This window comes from Nycticebus coucang, chromosome 10, assembly GCF_027406575.1.
Source record: "Nycticebus coucang isolate mNycCou1 chromosome 10, mNycCou1.pri, whole genome shotgun sequence".
Taxonomy (NCBI): Eukaryota; Metazoa; Chordata; class Mammalia; order Primates; family Lorisidae; genus Nycticebus; species Nycticebus coucang.
In genome coordinates, this window is record NC_069789.1 from 104,815,581 (window position 1) to 104,833,749 (window position 18,169).

The 18,169-nt window shown below is 48.1% G+C and overlaps 1 protein-coding gene across 4 annotated transcripts in view; it reads left to right on the top strand.

The window, feature by feature from the left end:
* Positions 1-4,517: 4,517 nt before the first annotated feature.
* Positions 4,518-18,169, top strand: part of ARHGEF2 (Rho/Rac guanine nucleotide exchange factor 2) — a 77,813-nt gene continuing 64,161 nt past the window's right edge. For all 4 annotated transcript variants that reach the window (XM_053604596.1, XM_053604593.1, XM_053604594.1 and 1 more), the window contains exon 1: positions 4,518-4,734. The gene's annotated coding sequence lies outside the window, so the exon portion shown is untranslated. The remainder of the gene's footprint in view (positions 4,735-18,169) is intronic.

The following is an 18,169-nucleotide window of genomic DNA, read 5'->3' on the forward strand; positions in this document are numbered from 1 at the left end:
TTACTGACCTTTTTTTTTTTTCAAAAGTTGCCCTCGGTAGAGTGCTGTAGTGTCACAGCTCACAGCAACCTGCAGCTCTTGGACTTAGGCAATCCTCCTGCTTCAACCTCCCGAGCAGCTGGGGCCACAGGCACCTGTCACAACCCCCAGCTATTTTTTTGTTGCAGTTTGGCAGGGGCCGGGTCCGAACCCACCACCCTCGGTACGTGGGTCCAGCGCCCTACTCACTGAGCCACAGGCACTGCCCCTGACTGGGCATTGGAAAAGCTATATCTTCTCCCTGATTCTAGCCCTTTCTCTGATTAAGATCTACCTATGGACAACCACATTGATCCTAGCACTTTGGGAGGTTGAGGTATAGGAAGATCACTTGAAGCCAGGAGTTGGAGACCAGCCTGGGCAATAATAAGACCTTGTCTGTCCAAAACCTTAAAAAATTAGCCAAGTGTTCATGCCTGTGGTCCCAGGTACTTGGGAGGCTGAGGCAGGAGGATCATTAGATCTAGGAGTTTGAGGTTGAAGTGAGCTATGATGATGCCCTCCAGCCTGAGCAAAAGTAAGACCCTGTCTCAAAACAGGACTACCTTTTCTTGAGCTTGAGTTTACTTTTAAAAACACTGCTTTGAGCCCAGGCCAGGACGAAGTGCCTGGACCCTCCCCCCCACCAAATTGGACCCTAAGCATGGCCTATAGGGAGGCATTGACTTGGTGCTGCAGCAGAGGGGAGAAGCCAATCTGAGCTGACTGTGTCCAACCCAGGAATGCCGTGGTCCGAGAACAGCCTCCCTGGCAGCAGGGAAACCCAACAAACACCGCCTTTGTTCCTGCCACAAGTTTCCCTCTTTAGATTCTGCTCCCCCAGCTCCCCTGCTCAACTGGTTTAACCTTTCCTTCCAAGAGGCAGTTGGAGCCTCTGGGCCCAGGGGATGAAAAGGACATGGAGACAGAGGGAGGCTCCGAGTGGAGCAGCCCTCCACCAGCTCACATCTCTCTTTCAGGGACTACAGCTTGGACACCCCAGGACTGGCCAGGTCAGAGGCAAGGAGGATAAATTTATTTGCTTGTGTTGTGTTCCTGGTGGGAACCTGGGACTTGCTCAGAAGAACAGGGAGAACAGGGTGGAGGGTCCGAGGCCTGGGGTTGAGGACAAGCATAGGGATGGGAAAGGGAACTAGTTCGATACATGTCATCTTGTTCTCTGGGACTATGAAATCTGGAAGAGGAACACACTGTTCCATCTGTATAGTCTCCACTGAAAGTCTAATCTGTTAACTGTAGGAGGAGGGGTTCTGATTTAGAGGATAGGATAAACTTCATAAGTCTAGGAGATAATACAGATTCTCCTTGACTTACGATGAAGTTATATTCTAATATGTTTATATGATATAAATAATGCATCAGGATGTAACCTCGCTGTCAATTAAAAATGAGTTGAAGGTGGCAGCAACCTGTGGCTCAAGGAGTAAGGTGCTGGCCCCATATACCAGAGGTGGCGGGTTCAAACCCAGCCCTGGCCAAAAACTGCAAAAAATAATAAGTTGAAAATTCATTTTAGGGCGGCGCCTGTGGCTCAAGGAGTAGGGCGCTGGTCCCATATGCCAGAGGTGGCGGGTTCAAACCCAGCCCCGGTCAAAAACCAAAAAAAAAAAAAAAGAAAAGAAAATTCATTTTAATATACTTAACCTACCAAGCATCATAGCAGAGCCTAGCTTACCTTAAATGTGCTCAGAACACTTAACATTAGGTTATAATTGGGTAAAATTATTTAAAACAAGTATTTTATAATAAAGTGTTGAACATGTCATGTAATTTATTGAATACTGTACTGAAAGTAAAAACCAGAAGGGATATATAGATACTTGAAATATGGTTTCTATTGAATGTGTGTCATCTTTGTACATCAAAAAGTTGAAAAATCCTAAGTCAAACCATCAAAAATTGGGGACTGTCTGTATAAGAGATTTCTTCCTCAGTCTGAACTCTGGGAGGTGTTTCTTTCCCAGAAGCTGGGGGAGTCTTTACCTTTCCTTACACAACTGGGCACTTCTGTCCTGACTTTTGTTATGGGGAAGGAGCTACTAGCAGGGAAACCCAGGCCTGATAACAGATGGAAAGAGAAGCATCGTGAAGGCAGGTGGTATCCCAGGCACCCTGAGAAAAGGCTAAAGCCAGACACTTCATCTTTCAAGAGATCAACTTCTTTGGAGTAAGGATGGAACCCAAATCTCTCTTAAGTAGCAGTATTGGAGAAGGTAAGAGCTCCTAAATTCTTTTTTTTTTTTTTTTTTTTTTTGGCCGGAGCTAGGTTTGAACCCGCCACCTGCGGCATATGGGACCGGCGCCCTACTCCTTGAGCCACAGGTGCCGCCCAGAGCTCCTAAATTCTATAAACAGACTTAGCTGGAAGTCTTTTTTTTTTTTTAAAGACAGTCTCCATCTGTTGCCCAGGCTACAGTGCTGTGGCATCATAAGCACACAGCAACTTCAGACTCCTGGGTTCAAGTGATCCTTCTGCCTCGGCCTCCCGGGAAGCTGGGATTACAGGTACCCACAACAATGTCTAACTAGTTTTTCTATTTTTAGTAGAGATGGGGTCTCATTCTTGCCAGGCTGATCTCAAATTCCTGAGCTCAAGCAATCCACTCGCCTTGGCCTCCCAGAGTGTTGGGATTACAGGGGTGAGCCACTGGCCCCTGCCTAGGATTGAGCCCTCTTAACTTGAGATCATTTAACAGGAGGGGGAGTGGCAGACTGCACTCCTCCACTCTAAATGAAAGAGGGAGGTGTGGACCTGTGAAGGGTGAGAGAAAGTGGTCACTGACTCCTTATCCTTCCTGCAAGGTGGACACCCAAACCACAGCTCCACCCTAAAAATATACAGACAGTAAGCTGGCCACCAACATGTTCCAGTTCGCCCCGCCCACTGGGGACCAGCCCTCTAGCCTCCCTGGTCATCCAGACTTTCAGCTGGCATCTGCTCACTCACACTCCCAGCCCTGGTACCAGAAGGAGATAGCGGCCTTGATTTTCATTCCCTTTCCATCCTGGGTTTTGACACTCTTTTTGAAGCAAGTAAATGGGAAGTGAGTATAAGAATTTCCACAAAGCTGAAAGTCATGGAGTGATCCAGCAAAAGGCTGGGCAGTTGTCCAGTCTACATTCCTTGAGCCAGCAGATCAGGTGGGAGAAGCAGTAATGGCAGAGGTGGAGTGCTAGCCAGCCCAGCACAGCCTCACCGCCCGCATGACCTCAGGCAAATCACTCCCTTCCAGGAACACATTCTGAATCCCAACAATCCCGAGATTGCCTCATTAGAGGAATTCTGAGGACTCCTCACAGTAAGACAGGGCAGGCATCTCCACTGTATTCATATGAAGCAAGAAATAGCCACTGTCACTTCCTCATCGTGTGGTTTGGGACCCAGCCAGGTAGGGAAGGGGACACAGTTGTATACCTGGCAGCAGCTGCCTCCTCCTCTCACCCAGACAACAAATTTTAGAGCAAGAATAGACCATAGCTCATCCCATTCAATCCTTTCATTTAACAGATAAGGAAAGGCAAGGTGATGTGGCTTATCCAAAGTTACCAGCGAGTGGCAACTGGCAAGTTTATTAACCAGTGTGGCCCCAGCATCACCTATGGTCCACCATATGCACAAATCTCACTTAACACCCCAATTTTAGAGGGGAGGGGATGAGGCTAATAGGTAACTCCTCCACGGCCCCATTACTAGCAAGTTGTCAGAGCTATCCACCATCTTCCAATGCCAACAAGCCCTTTCTGCTGGACCTCAGGGGGAGCAGAGGGCTCCCCATTACCTCACAGGAAGTCCAATGTCTGTCCAAGCTGTTCCCTGCCCCAATGGAAGCAGTGAGCGTGAGTCAGCCCCCTTGAAAAGTTCTTATCAAAGAAGGTGGGGGCTGGTCGAATACCCTGCTGCCTGGTATCCACAACAAGCTGTGAGGCCTGTGTGTGCTGCGTTGCTTAGTCACCCTCCTCCTGTTGGCTAGAGAGGGCCCTCCTCAGATGCAGCTGCCCTTGTAGCTCCTCCCTTTTGATTACAAAAAAATATAATCTTTCTTCCTCTGCTGCTGTAACCTGCCTCTTAAAGGAACCCATAGCAGTTCTGAAGCCAAATTTGAGAAAGGGCAAGGGACTTTGCTGACCCCATGAGGACCCTGCTGTTAACTAGGTTTCCAGCTGTGGGCTCTTTCCCTGAGATGTCCTCTTTCTCCACTCCTTAGCTTCTTCCTGTCCTGTTTGGAGGGAGGATATAAGTTCCCTGGGATGTTAGGTTCCCACAAACTCTCCTTTCAGGGTGACTCCAGCTTGGCTTCTTGCACCTGTTTCCACATGAGCCTGAATCTGCGGCCACCTTTTGTTCAGGGAATGCTGAGGACAGAGGGACCCAAGAGTCCTCAGGATTAGTAGTGGCACTGAAGGGGTTAAAGGCCTGGGCACAGCACTGTCTGGGGTGTTTGAAGTAGGGCGGGGAAGGAAGGGCTATAGGAGTTCAAGAGGCAGCTGGTCTGGACTGGAATGAGTCCCCCTTGTCCCCTGTACAAACTTCTGGACCATGATCAGTTCCCTTGAAAGGACCAGGAGAGAAGACCCCAAGGAGGTGCTGGACTGGACTCTTACAGGGACCACCTGAAGCAGGACGTTTTCCTGCACTGAAGTCTCCAGCTGAGGGGAGGAACAGGTCACCTATCTTTGGGATATTTCCCAGGGCTGGTGAGTTTCCCTCTTCCCTTTCCTAGGTCCTTACCCTGTGAATGGGGATTCCCCAGAAGTAGAGATCTCCAGGAACCTCTCAGCACCCCAGGAAATAGAAGAAAAATTCAGAGTTTCTTCCAACCAGCCGTGTGTGTGAGAGTGTGTGTGTACATAGGCAAGTGCGTGTTGGTCACAATAATGACCAAAGTTAATTAACACAACTTGTTAATGATGCTAAACCCTGTTAATGTGTTCTTTCTTAACCCCACAATCCTATGGTGCTGACATACTATAATCCTTATATTAAAGATAAGGTTTAGTTGGGCGGCACCTGTGGCTCAAGGAGTAGGGTGCCGGTCCCACATGCTGGAGGTGGCGGGTTCAAACCCAGCCCCGGCCAAAAAAAAAAAAAAAAGATAAGGTTTAGAAAACTAGAATAACTAACGCATGTTACTTAAGAGGTAAATTATAGACTGAAGTTCAGACTCAAGTTCATCTGACACCAAAGTCCATTGTGTTGTCTTTTGATTTTTTTCTTCCTCAGGATATATAGGCACCAAGAATGAGTCTGGGTTCTTAAAACCTTGACATCGGCTGAGTGCAGTGGCTCATGTCTGTGATCCCAATAAGATTGGCCTGAGCAAGAGCCAGACCCCATCTCTACTAAAAATAGAAATAATTAGCAGGCCATGATGATGGACGCCTGTTATCCCAGCTACTTGGGAGGCTGAGGCAGGAAAATTGCTTGAGCCCAAGATTTTGAGGTTGCTATGAGCTAAGCTGAGGCCACAGCACTTTAGCCCAGGCAACAGAGGGAGACTCTGTCTGAAAAAAGAAAAAAAAAAGAAAAAAAAGAGGGCTTAATCCTAAAGCCAACTATTTCAGCTAAGTCTGTCTATAGATTTTATTTGTTTATTTATTTGTATTGAGACAGAGTCTCACTTTGTCACCCTCAGTAGAGTGCCGTGGTGTCACAGCTCATAGCAACCTCAAACTCTTGGGCTCGAGTGATTCTCATGCCTCAGCCTCCCAAGTAGCTGGGACTACAGGCACCTGCCACAATGCCAGCCATATTTTTTTTTCTTTTGTTTTGTTTTGTTTTGTTTTAGCAGGCCCAAGCTGGTTCGAACCCACCAGCCCTGGTGCATGTGGCCGGCACCCTACCCACTGAGCTATGGGCACTGCCCATGTCTATAAATTTTTGAGGTACTCTAGTCCAGATGATACAACTTGACTCCACTTTAAAAAAAAAAAAAAAAGAAAGAAAGGTGGCGCCTGTAGCTCAAGCGGCTAAGGTGCCAGCCACATACACCAGAGCTGGCAGGTTCAAATCTGGCCCAGGCCTGCCAAACAACCATGACAACTACAACCAAAAAATAGCCAGGCGTTGTGGCAGACGCCTATAGTCCCAGCTACTTGGGAGGCTGAGACAAGAGAATCACTTAAGCCTGGGAGTTTGAGGTTGCTATGAGCTGTGACGTCACAGCACTCTACCCAGGGTGATAGCTTGAGGCTCTGTCTCAAAAAAAAAAACAAATAAATAAATAAAATCTTGACATACTAATTCACCCAAGATCTCCTTTCTCTTATGCCTAACATTGTTTCTCTTATTCTAAAGGATTAATTGTGAGATTTAAAGGGGTACCAATTCATACCTGAGAGCCAAGGACTTTCAGAGTTTGGATTACCCCATCCATCAGATTAGGGGTTCCCTGCTCCCCCCAACTATTTTTAGCTATTCCCTGGGATCCAATGGGTTAATTCCCTGGGCCACAGTGGCCAAAGTCTTCTTAGGTGTGTCCCTCTAAACCTCAGCCCCTCTCTTGCCCCACCCTCTGGCATAACACCCAGAACTCATGCCAAGACACTGGCTGGAGGAAGAAGAGGACTGGTTGTCATGCACCTTTTGTTCCCTGTCCCCCACAGATAATGGACTAGTCTGGGCCTCCAGTCCCTGGTAGAATAAGCATACAGTTACAATCCCAGTGAAGAGGAAAGGGGCAGGATCGCTAAATTCAGTGTGCCAACTAATTAAAAAAAACAGGTGATTGCAGTTGGAAGAACAAAGCAGCAAAATCCCTGACTGTGGAGCCCAGTACACCTAGGAGGTGGGGACTGCAGAGCTGGTCTAGGTGTACAAGGGGTCCATGGCTGCAGAGCAGAGAGGGTTGTGGCTAGATTAGGGTGCTGGGGATGCTTGATAGTCTTCCCAGAACTTCCAGAACTAAGTACTGTCGATAAAATTGGTACCTCTGCCCATGGTCCCTGGAGGGAAGTGGATGCCTCTCAGGAGTCAGCCCAGAAGCTGATGGGAAAGCTGAGGGCTTCTGCCCATCCTGACCCATGCCCCACTAGGAGACAGTAACACCTCAGAAGGAGTGTACTGTTCTTGTCACTGAATAGGCGCTAAAGGAATGTTTGCTGAATAAATGAGTCCTCTGTCCTTTATCTTCCTTTTCCTTTTTGGAATTGTGGTACTGCTCTCTGGCAGTTGACAGGGAAGTCAGGGAAAGAGAGTGAGTTTCAGGGTGCCATGTTCAGCCAAGTATGGCTGATGCGAAGCAGGGCAGTATTAGAGATGTGGGTGCTCCTGCATAGAAAGGGGTGTCCAGGGAGCAGACTGAGCAGGGGCTGTGGTTATTGGGGCCTTCTCTGTCTGAGACTGACAGTACTTGAATTAGCCTTCTTTGCGTGGCACTGGATTAATGGTTTACTTTCCATGGGAGAAGAAGTAGGTTAAATTTTGAACCATCAAAGGGATTCCTGTGACCCTGTTCCCCAGTGTCAGGAGATAGGAAGGGGAGGCCAGCAGACTGTCATCTGGCCCTTCCCACTTCTGTCTTTATTATCTGGTTCTTTTGTGTCATCTCCATTATTGCCCACCTCGGTAGATTTAGGGCCCCACAGCCAAACTCAGGAAGCCTCCCAGACTGCCTAGGAGCTGCCCAGGTACCCCAGTCCCTGAGCATGGCTGTCAGCAGTCCCTGCCCCAGTATTTGCTGGCCCCACCCGCTCATTCAGACTTCTAAGGCAATAAAGGGAGTAGAAAGGACAAATCTAACTTCTTTGGAACCCCCATGTAATTTTTTTTTTTTGGAAGCTGCTTTTTTTTTTTTTTGCAGTTTTTGGCCAGGGCTGTGGAACCCACCACCCCTGGTATATGGGGCCAGTGCCCTACTCCTTGAGCCACAGGCACTGCCCAAGGAAGCTGCTTCATTTCTTCGGTCAGGGAGGTGGAGGCAAGGAGGGCTGAATAACAGTGTTGTCAGATTTCCCACAAAGTTAGCCTCTTGCTGTCTTTGGGAGCTTACTTTCTGATTTCAGAGAAGAGCTCAGGCTCCATAGTGTGACAGGTCACTTTGAAGCTCCTCTCTACCTTCTGTTACCCTGTGACCTCCAGCAAATTACTTAAGTTCTCTGTCCTGCCTGTTTCTTCACATGTAAAGTAAAGACAATGATGCCTATTTTAAGAAATGGTTGTGAGGGGCGGCGCCTGTGGCTCAGTGAGCAGGGCGCCGGCCCCATATGCCGAGGGTGGCGGGTTCAAACCCAGCCCCAGGCAAACTGCAACAAAAAAATAGCCGGGCGTTGTGGCGGGCGCCTGTAGTCCCAGCTGCTCGGGAGGTTGAGGCAAGAGAATCGCGTAAGCCCAAGAGTTAGAGGTTGCTGTGAGCCGTGTGACGCCACGGCACTCTACCGAGGGCGGTACACTGAGACTCCGTCTCTACAAAAAAAAAAAAAAAGAAATGGTCGTGAGGGGCGGCGCCTGTGGCTCAGTGAGCAGGGCGCCGGCCCCATATGCCGAGGGTGGTGGGTTCAAACCCAGCCCCGGCCAAACTGCAACAAAAAAATAGCCGGGCCTTGTGGCGGGCGTCTGTAGTCCCAGCTACTCGGGAGGCTGAGGCAGGAGAATTGCCTAAGCCCAAGGAGTTGGAGGTTGCGTGAGCTGTGTGATGCCACGGCACTCTACTGAGGGCAATAAAGTGAAACTCTGTCTCTACAAAACAAAAAAGAAATGGTGTGAGGATCACTCTCCTCCTGTAAGCTGCAGATGACATTTAGGAGATGGGTATGGTGGGTCTCAGTGTCTCCTCCCTCAAACTTGCTGCAGAGTGCCTGGCTCCTGCACAGTGCACCTTAATGCCCCTCTTTGATCTCTTTTCTCCTCCTCCCTGAGATTTTGAGACCTAGTTTCTGGCCAGATCAAGTCTGCAAACTCTTTCTGTGAAGACCTACATAATAAATGTTTTAGACTTTCTGGGCCATGCAGTCTCTGTTGCAGCCACCAACTTTGCTGTCATTATGTAAAAACATCCATAGACAAGTATGTAAATGAATAAGGATCTCTGTGTTCCCCCCAAAATTGTATTTATGGGCACTGAAATTTGAATTTCATATAATGTTTTTGTGTTTCAAAGTATTTTCTTTTCTTTTTTTTTTTTTTTTGTAGAGACAGAGTCTCACTTTATGGCCCTTGGTAGAGTGCCGTGGCATCACACAGCTCACAGCAACCTCCAGCACCTGGGCTTAAGCGATTCTCTTGCCTCAGCCTCCCGAGTAGCTGGGACTACAGGTGCCCGCCACAGCACCCGGCTATTTTTTTTTGTTGCAGTTTGGCCGGGGCTGGGTTTGAACCCGCCACCCTTCGGCATATGGGGCCGGCGCCCTACTCACTGAGCCACAGGCGCCGCCCCAAAGTATTTTCTTTTCAACCATTAAAACAAAAACGACAGCACCCGTGGCTCAGTGAGTAGGGCACCGGCCCCATATACCGAGGGTGGTGTGTTCAAACCTGGCCCCAGCCAAACTGCAACAAAAAAATAGCCGGGTGTTGTGGCAGGTGCCTGTAGTCCCAGCTACTGGGGAGGCTGAGGCAAGAGAATTGCTTAAGCCCAGCAGTTTGAGGTTGCTATGAGCTGTGTGAGGCCACGGCACTCTACCGAGGGCAACAAAGTAAGACTCTGTCTCTGAAAAAAAAAAAAAAAAAAAAAAATAGCATGACAGGCCCAAGGGCAGTGGCTCAAGCCTGTAATCTCACTTGAGGCCAGGAATTCAAGACTAGTCTGAGCAACACAGCAAGATCCTGTCTCATCTTTTCCTTCTTTCCTTCCTCCCTTCCCTCTTTCCTTCCTTCCCTCCCTCCCTCTCTTTCTTTCTTTCTCCCTCATCCCTTAAAAATAAAAATAATAATGAAAAAAGATACTTGGGAGGCTGAGGTGTGTGGATTGCCTGAACTCATAGGTTCGAGACCCGCTCGAGCTACAGCGAGACCTCATCTCTAAAAAAAAAAATAGCCGAGTGTTGTAGTAGGTGCCTGTAGTCCCAGAGGTTGCTATGAGCTATGACGCCACTGCACTCTATCAAGGGTAACAAAGTGAGACTCTGTCTAAAAAAGAAAAGAAAGAAAGAAAGAAAGGAAAGAAAAAGAAAAAGGCCCTCTCTAAAAAAATAATAATAAAATTAGTCAAGCATAGGGCCGCGCTTATGGCTCAAGGAGTAGGGCGCCAGTCCCATATACGGAGGGTGGTGGGTTCAAACCCAGCCCTGGCCAAAAACTGCAAAAAAAAAAAAAACTTAGCCAAGCATAGTGGCACATGACTATCATCCAGTTGAGACAGCAGGGTCACCTAAGCCTAGAATTGAGAGGTTACAATAAGATACAGCTGAGCTGCTGCACTCCAGCCTAGCTAATAGAACAAAACCTTATCTCAAAACAAACAAACAAACAAACAAAAACAGAAAAAAAAGAAACAGATAGCAGGAGGACAGATTTGGCCCATAGGCTATAGTTTGCCAACCCCACCTCTAAATTACTAGAGGCCATTCTATCCCCTTCTTCTCTTCAAAGAGATAAGGCTGTCAAGAGCTCATCAGGGTCCCAAAAGACAGAAAACTATTTCTTTCATTTGTATGTTTGCTTGTTTGTTTGTTTGTTTGTGACAGAGTCTCACTGTCACCCTGGCAAGAGTGCAATGGTGTCAGCCTAACTCACAGCAACCTCAGACTCCTAGGCTCAAGCAATACTTCCTTAGCCTCCCAGAGTGGTAGGATTACAGATGTCAGTCACTCTGCCCGGCCAAAAGATATTTCTTTTTTTTTTCTTTTTATTAAATCATAGCTGTGTACATTAATGCAGTCATGGGGTACAATGTGCTGGTTTTATATACAGGTTGAAATATTTTCTTTTTTTTTTTTTTGTAGAGACAGAATCTCACTGTACCGCCCTCTGGTAGAGTGCCCTGGTGTCACACGGCTCACAGCAACCTCTAACTCTTGGGCTTACGAGATTCTCTTGCCTCAGCCTCCCGAGTAGCTGGGACTACAGGCGCCCGCCACAACACCCGGCTATTTTTTTGTTGCAGTTTGCCCGGGGCTGGGTTTGAACCCGACACCCTCGGCATATGGGGCTGGCGCCCTACTCACTGAGCCACAGGCGCCGCCCAAGGTTGAAATATTTTCATCACACTGGTTAGCCTTCATGGCATTTTCTTAGTTATTGTGTTAAGACATTTATATTCTACATTTAGTAAGTTTCACATGTACCCTTGTAAGATGCACCATTGGTGTGGTCCCATCAATTACCCTCCCTCAAAAATATATTTCTTATTTCCTTTTTGGTTCTCATTACATACATGCTTCTCTGTCAGAATTTGTTTATGATAATAGCTCCCATCACAGTTGTATTAGTGTCAATCTATGGATTAATTATTCTCTCTTTTTAAGATAAAACAACAATCACCATCATATAATGCCTGTTTCTGCTTTGGTCTTGGACCTTTCTCTAACTGTTTCTTTTTCTTTTTTTTTTTTTTTTGTAGAGACAGAGTCTCACTTTATGGCCCTCGGTAGAGTGCCATGGCATCACACAGCTCACAGCAACCTCCAACTCCTGGGCTTAAGTGATTCTCTTGCTTCAGCCTCCCGAGTAGCTGGGACTACAGGCGCCCACCACAATGTCCAGCTATTTTTTTTGGTTGTAGTTCAGCCGGGGCCGGGTTTGCGGGTTTGAACCTGCCACCCTCGGTATATGGGGCCAGCGCCTTACCGACTGAGCCACAGGCGCCGCCCTTAACTCTCTGTTTCAATATGTCCTGCCTTCTCTTTGCCTCTAAATAACAACGAGAACAATAATATTATTTATTGAACACTTAATATGTACCAAGAGCAATGTTAGTTGCATTGTGTATATTATCATCCAGTCTCTTAATATCCTTACAATGTAGGTAATATCATTCTCATTTTACAGATGATTCTGAGGCTCAAAAGTGTTAAGCAAGTTCCCAAGGTCATGTGGCTTATGAAAGTGGCTAGTGGCTCAGTGCTCATAGCTCAGTGGTTAGGGCACCAGCAAGGAAGGTGGGTTCGAACCTGGCCCGGGCCTGCTGAACAATGACAACTGCAACAAAAAAATAGCTGGGCATTGTGGTGGATGCCTGTAGTCCCAGTTACTTGGGGGCTGAGGCAAGAGAATCGGTTAAGCCCATGAGTCTAAGGTTGCTGTGAACTGTGACGTGACGGCCCTCTACCAGGGGCGACATAGTGAGATTCTGCCTCAAAAAAAAAATTAAAAAAATATAAAATATTACATGTTCCTGGCCAAGCACAGTGGCTCATGCCTGTAATCTTAGAACACTGGGAGGCCAAGGCAGGAGGACCCCTTGACCTCAGGAGGTCGAGACCAGCCTAAGCAAGAGTGAGACCCCATCTCTACTACAATAGAAAAACTAACCAGGCATTGTAGAGGGCGCCTGTTGTGCCCAAGAGTTTGAGGTTGCTGTGAACTAGTAGTGTAAGGCCACAGTACTCAAGCCTGGGCAATAAAGAGAGACTCTGTCTCAAGAAAAAAAAACAAAAATTACATGTTCCTGTCTCAGTTCCCAGCAGAGTCTAACAAATCTTGGATGATTAGTACAACCTGTGAAGGTTACATACTCAGAGAGAAGGGGACAGGAGACGCTGATGGTCTGTGATGGTGGGAAAACCATCTGAGGCAGGAGAAGAAAAATGACTTCTTAGAGCCCCTTCCTGCTTCCCCCAGCCGCTGTCTCAAGCATCTGATCCCAGACCTATTTCAGAATCTCCTATCTCTCTGCTCAGGAAACAGTGATATGACATGGTGTGATCTCATTCAGGAGCTAAATAAAGCCCTTGTGTGAGCCCCAGCCCTGGCCGCTCCCTTGTACCATTTCCTGAGCTCAGAAGGCTTTGGAAGGTGGGGGTGGGGGAGAACTAAGGGAAGTAGAAGCACGAAAGATGTCCAATGATAGGAGCCCCAGCTCCATTTTCAGAAAATGGAGGAGGGGAGGGGAGTTGAGGAAGCCTTGCTAAGCCTTATTATTTATTTATTTATTTATTTTTCGAGACAGAGTCTCTCTCTATTGCCCTGGGTAGAGTGCTGTGGCATCATAGCTCACAGTAACCTCAAACCCTTGGGCTCAAGCCATTCTCTTGCCTCAGCCTCCAGAGTAGCTGGGACTACTGGCACTTGTCACATGCCCAGCTAGTTTTTCTATTTTTAGTAGACAGGGGGTCTCACTCTTGCTCAGGCTGGTCTCGAATTCCTGAGCTGAAACGATCCTCTTGCCTCAGCCTCCCAGAGTGCTAGGATTACAGGTGTGAGCCACCCTACCCAGCCAGCCTCCTCTTTTTGAGGGACAGACTAAAAATTATTGGCATTGTAACACGGGGAAAAAGACGGGGGAAGAAGATATGCGAGACAACTTACCAGACAGATTCCATTTTCACAGGGGGCAGGGAACATAAATGAAATGGCAAAGATGGCTCAGCACCTGTGGCAGGTGCCTGTAATCCCAGCTACTTGGGAGGTGGAGGCAGGAGAATCACTTGAGCCCAGGAGTTGGAGGTTGCTGTGAGTTGTGATGCTACGGCACTCTACCCAGGGTGACAGCTTGAGGCTCTGTCTCAAAAAAAAAAAAAAGAAAGAAAGAAAAGAAATGGCAGAGATGCTGGGAAAAGGGCAGATCTTTGAGATGAGGTCAGAGTCCAGCTGGTCTGAGCTTGAGGAAGAAGGTGGGGCACAGAAAGATCTCAAGATCAGAGGTGTCTGTCGGTGGGGCAGGGTGGCAGGATACTCTTTCCAGCTGGCTGTCTCCAGGGAGGGGGGAAAGGCAAAGCTTTGTGCTCACTGCATTTCATTTATCTTGACAGGTTCAGCCCTGCAGGCCCAGCTGGGGTAGGATAGCAGGTGGGAGTGGGAGGTCACTGGATGACAGAGCACCCAGAGGGACCCGTGCCCTGCCTCCACTGCTGCCACTCTGTTTCTGTCCGGTGTCTAGAGTCCTCTCCTTTCCTAGCATGAGTCTCTAGCTGCTTCTGTCCTCTCCACACTGGCTTTTCACAATGAATTTGTCAATACCCCGCTGCCCTCAGATCTTGGCTCTGAAGGTTACTGGTTGGCAGGGACCATGCCCAGGCCCGCAGGCTCTGACTTGCCCTCTGGGGCTCTGCCCACCTTGTTGACAGCCCACACACTTGCTTAAAGGTGCAGGACCCAAGCTGTAGGCTGGGAGGGAGAGGGTCTCTCCTGGTGAAATCCATGAGTCAATGAGCATGGACAGGCACAGGGCTAAGGCCAGTTTCCTAGGCCTCTCTTTTCTCTGCTTAGATTCACCTGAGAGGGAGCAGCATGTCACCTGAAGGGGCTGGAGCATCTGTCTTCCTTCCTTCTCTGTGGTGAACCAGGACAGTCACCCCAGGCAGGAATGCTTCTCTTTGGTAGCTCTGGGTGGGGAGGGCACAGTGGGCAGATTGCAATGAGAGGCGAAAGTGCATTGAGGAGACAACTGTCTGACAACCTGGGCTTTTCTGGGGCAACTAAGACAATATGGAGATGTGACACCCCTACAGAAAGTCCAGGAGGAGGGAAGCTTCTGGTTCATTCTTCCCAGTCATCCTGACCACTCCTCACTAGGAGTGCTAGGAGCTGGGGTGGCCTGAAAGAGGGAGCCTAGAAGAGTCCTTGTAGCTGAAGGTCCAGAGAGACACACTCAGCAGTGCCCTCACAGAGGTATGCAGTCAACATTGCTTCCCTTCCTTCCCCTCCGCCAGCCTGTGTTCTGGTACTGGCACTTCTTTCTGGAGTGAGGCTTATCGTTTTCAACTTTAAGGGCGCGCCTGAGTGTTCTTAAGTCTGGGACATACTGAAGCAAGCCCTATGCCAGCCCAGAGGGTTGAGCAGTGGAAACAATGCCCATTTGAGAGAGTAAAGGAAATGTGTGCTATGTGTGGTGCTCAGAACCCTTCTCTCTGCATTATGGCAGAGGTCAAACCGGCTGTCACACCCCACGTGACCAGAGCCTTAGAAGGAAGGAACTGTAGCACTTTTCACTCCCGCACCCCTCCGCTGCTGCTTGCCTGGAGTTCTCCCCTCCACTTCGGCCAAATCCTAACCACTTCACCCCTCCAGGTCCCCAGCTTGGCGCCTGGAGCTTAGTGAGTAGGGTGCTGGCCACATACACCAAGGCTGGCAGGTTCAAGCCCGGCTGGGGCCTGCTAAACAATAGTGGCAATTGCAACAAAAAACAGCCAGGTATTGTGGCAGGCGCCCATAGTCCCAGCTACTCATGAGGATGAGGCAAGCGAATTACTTAAGCCCAAGAGTTTGAGGTTGCTGTGAGTTGTGATGCCATGGCACTCTATCGAGGGCAACTTAGTGAGACTCTATCTCCCCCACCCCCAAAGGCTAATTCCTTCTTCTTTTCTTTTTTTTTTTCTGAGACAGAGTCTCACTATGTCACCCTTGGTAGAGTACCATAGCATCACAGCTCACAGCAACCTCAAACTCTTGGGTTTAAGCAATTCTCTTGCCTTAGCTTCCTGGGTAGCTGGGACTACAGGCACCCGCCACAACACCCAGCTATTTTTGTTGTTGTTACTGTAATTGCAGTTGTCATTGTTGGTTAGCTAGCCTGGGCTGGGCTCAAACCCGCTAACCTAAGTGAATGTGGCTGACACCGTAACCACTGTGCTATGGGTGCAGAGCCCTTTTTTTTCTTTTAGACAGAGTCTCACCCTTGGTAGAATGCTGTGGTGTCACAGCTCACAGCAACCTCAAACTCTTGTGCTTAAGCGATTCTCTTGCCTCAGCTTCCTGAGTAGCTGGGACTACTAATTTCTTCTTTTATAAAATGTATTTATTTTTGGAAGGCTGAGGCAAGAGGATCTCTTGAGTCTGGGACTCTACCCAAGACAACACAGTGAGACTCTGTCTCAAAAAAAAATTATTTATTTTTGCTTTTTGTCTATTTTTTAAATTTCTATTTTTAGAGACAAGGTCTTACTCTGCCTAGTCTGAAGTACAGTGGTTAGATCACAGCTCACTGCAGCCTTTAATTCCTGGACTCAAATGATCCTCTTGCCTCCACCTCCCAAGTAGCTGGGACTACAGGTGTACACCACCAAACCCAGCTAATTTTTTCAATTTTTGTAGAGATGGAGGTCTTGCCCAAGTTGCAAGTGATCCTTCCACCTTGGTGTCCCAAAGCACTGGGATTAGAGGTGTGAGCCACTGTACCTGGTTCTACTTTTGTTGTTGTTGTTATTGTTTGGTATCTCTGGGTGAGTGCAGACCACCCAGTTCTACTTTTTTTTTGGAGACAGAATCTCACTTCAATACCTTCAGTAGTGTGCTGTGGCATCATAGCTCACAGCAACCTCAAACTCTTGGGCCCAAGTGATTCTCTTGCCTCAGCCTCCTGAGTAGCTGGGACTACAGGCACTGCCAGATGGCTGGCTATTTTTAGAGACAGGGTCTCACTTTTGCTCAGGCTGGTCTCGAACTCCTGAGCTCAAGCCATTCACCCACCTCAGCCTCCCAGAGTGTTAGGATTATAGGTGTGAGCCACCGCGCCCAGCTGGTTCTACTTTTATTATTAAAGTTAGAGTCTCACAGTGTTGCTCAGGCTGGAATGCAGTGGCTTGGGCACAGCTCACTATGGCCTTGAACTCCTGTGCTCAAATGATCCTCCTCTCTCAGCCTCCATAGTAGTTAGAACCACAGACAGAGCCCCTGCACTTGGCTCTACTTCCTTTGTTTCCCTTTTGTGAGTCTTCCAATTGGTCACAAGCACTCACTCCTTTGATTGGCCAAAGTCTTTTGTTGAAACTTGTATTGTGGCATTGGTATACTCTAGCCAGTTATTTAGACATTTATGACTTGTGCTTTTTTTTTTTTTTTAGAGACAGAGTCTCACTTTATTGTTTCAGTAGAGTGCTTTGGCGTTACAGCTCACAACAACCTCCAGCTCTTAGGCTTAGGTGATTCTCTTGCCTCAACCTCCCGAGTAGCCACAGGCACCTGCCACAATGCCCTGCTATTTTTTTGTTGCAGTTGGGCTGGGGCTGGGTTTGAACCCTCCATCCTTGGTATATGGGGCCAGCGCCCTACCCACTGAGCCACAGGCGCTGCCCATCACTGTGCTTTTGCTGATGTACACACATACAGACTCAATAGACTATGAATTTCTTTCTTTTTTTTTTTCTAATCAACTTCTCACTCTTTTTTTTTATAGAGTGGAAGCCACTTTTTTTTTTTTTCCAGTTTTTGGCCAGGGCCGGGTTTGAACCCGCCACCTCCAGCATATGGAGGTGCTGCCCCTTCTTTCTTTTTTTTTTTTTTTTGAAACAGAGTCTCAAGCTGTCGCCCTGGGTAGAGTGCTGTGGTATCACAGCTCACAGCAACCTCAAACTCTTGGGCTTAAGCAATTCTCTTGCCTCAGCCTCACAATCAGCTGGGACTATAGGCACCCGCCACAACGCCCAGCTGGACTGTGAATTTCTTTTTTTTTTTTTTTTTTTTTGGTAGAGACAGAGTCTCACTTTATGGCCCTCGGTAGAGTGCCGTGGCCTCACACAGCTCACAGCAACCTCCAACTCCTGGGCTTAAGTGATTCTTTTGCCTCAGTCTCCCAAGTAGCTGGGACTACAGGTGCCCGCCACAACGCCCGGCTATGTTTTGGTTGCAGTTTGGCTGGGGCCGGGTTTGAACCTGCCACCCTCGGTATATGGGGCCGGCGTCTTACCGACTGAGCCACAGGCGCCGCCCAACTGAATTTCTTGAAGACAGGACGGAAACAATATCTGTTTGTTTTTTTCTTTACTTATTTATTTTTCTAGATAGAGTCTCACTTTGCTGTCCTTGGTAGACTGCCATGGCATCATAGCTCACAGCAACCTCAAATTCTTGGGCTCAAGCGATTCTCTTGCCTCAGCCTCCTGGGTAGCTGGGACTGCAGGCACATACCACAATGCCCAGCTCTATTTTAGAGACCTCATCTTGCTCTTGCTCAGGCTGGTCTGGAACTTGTGACCTCAGGTGATCTGCCCGCCTCAGCCTCCCAGAGTGCTGGGATTACAGATGTGAGCCACCATGCCCAACCTTAGTTTTTCTACTTTTAGTAAACATGGGGTCTTGCTCTTGTTTAGACTGATCTCA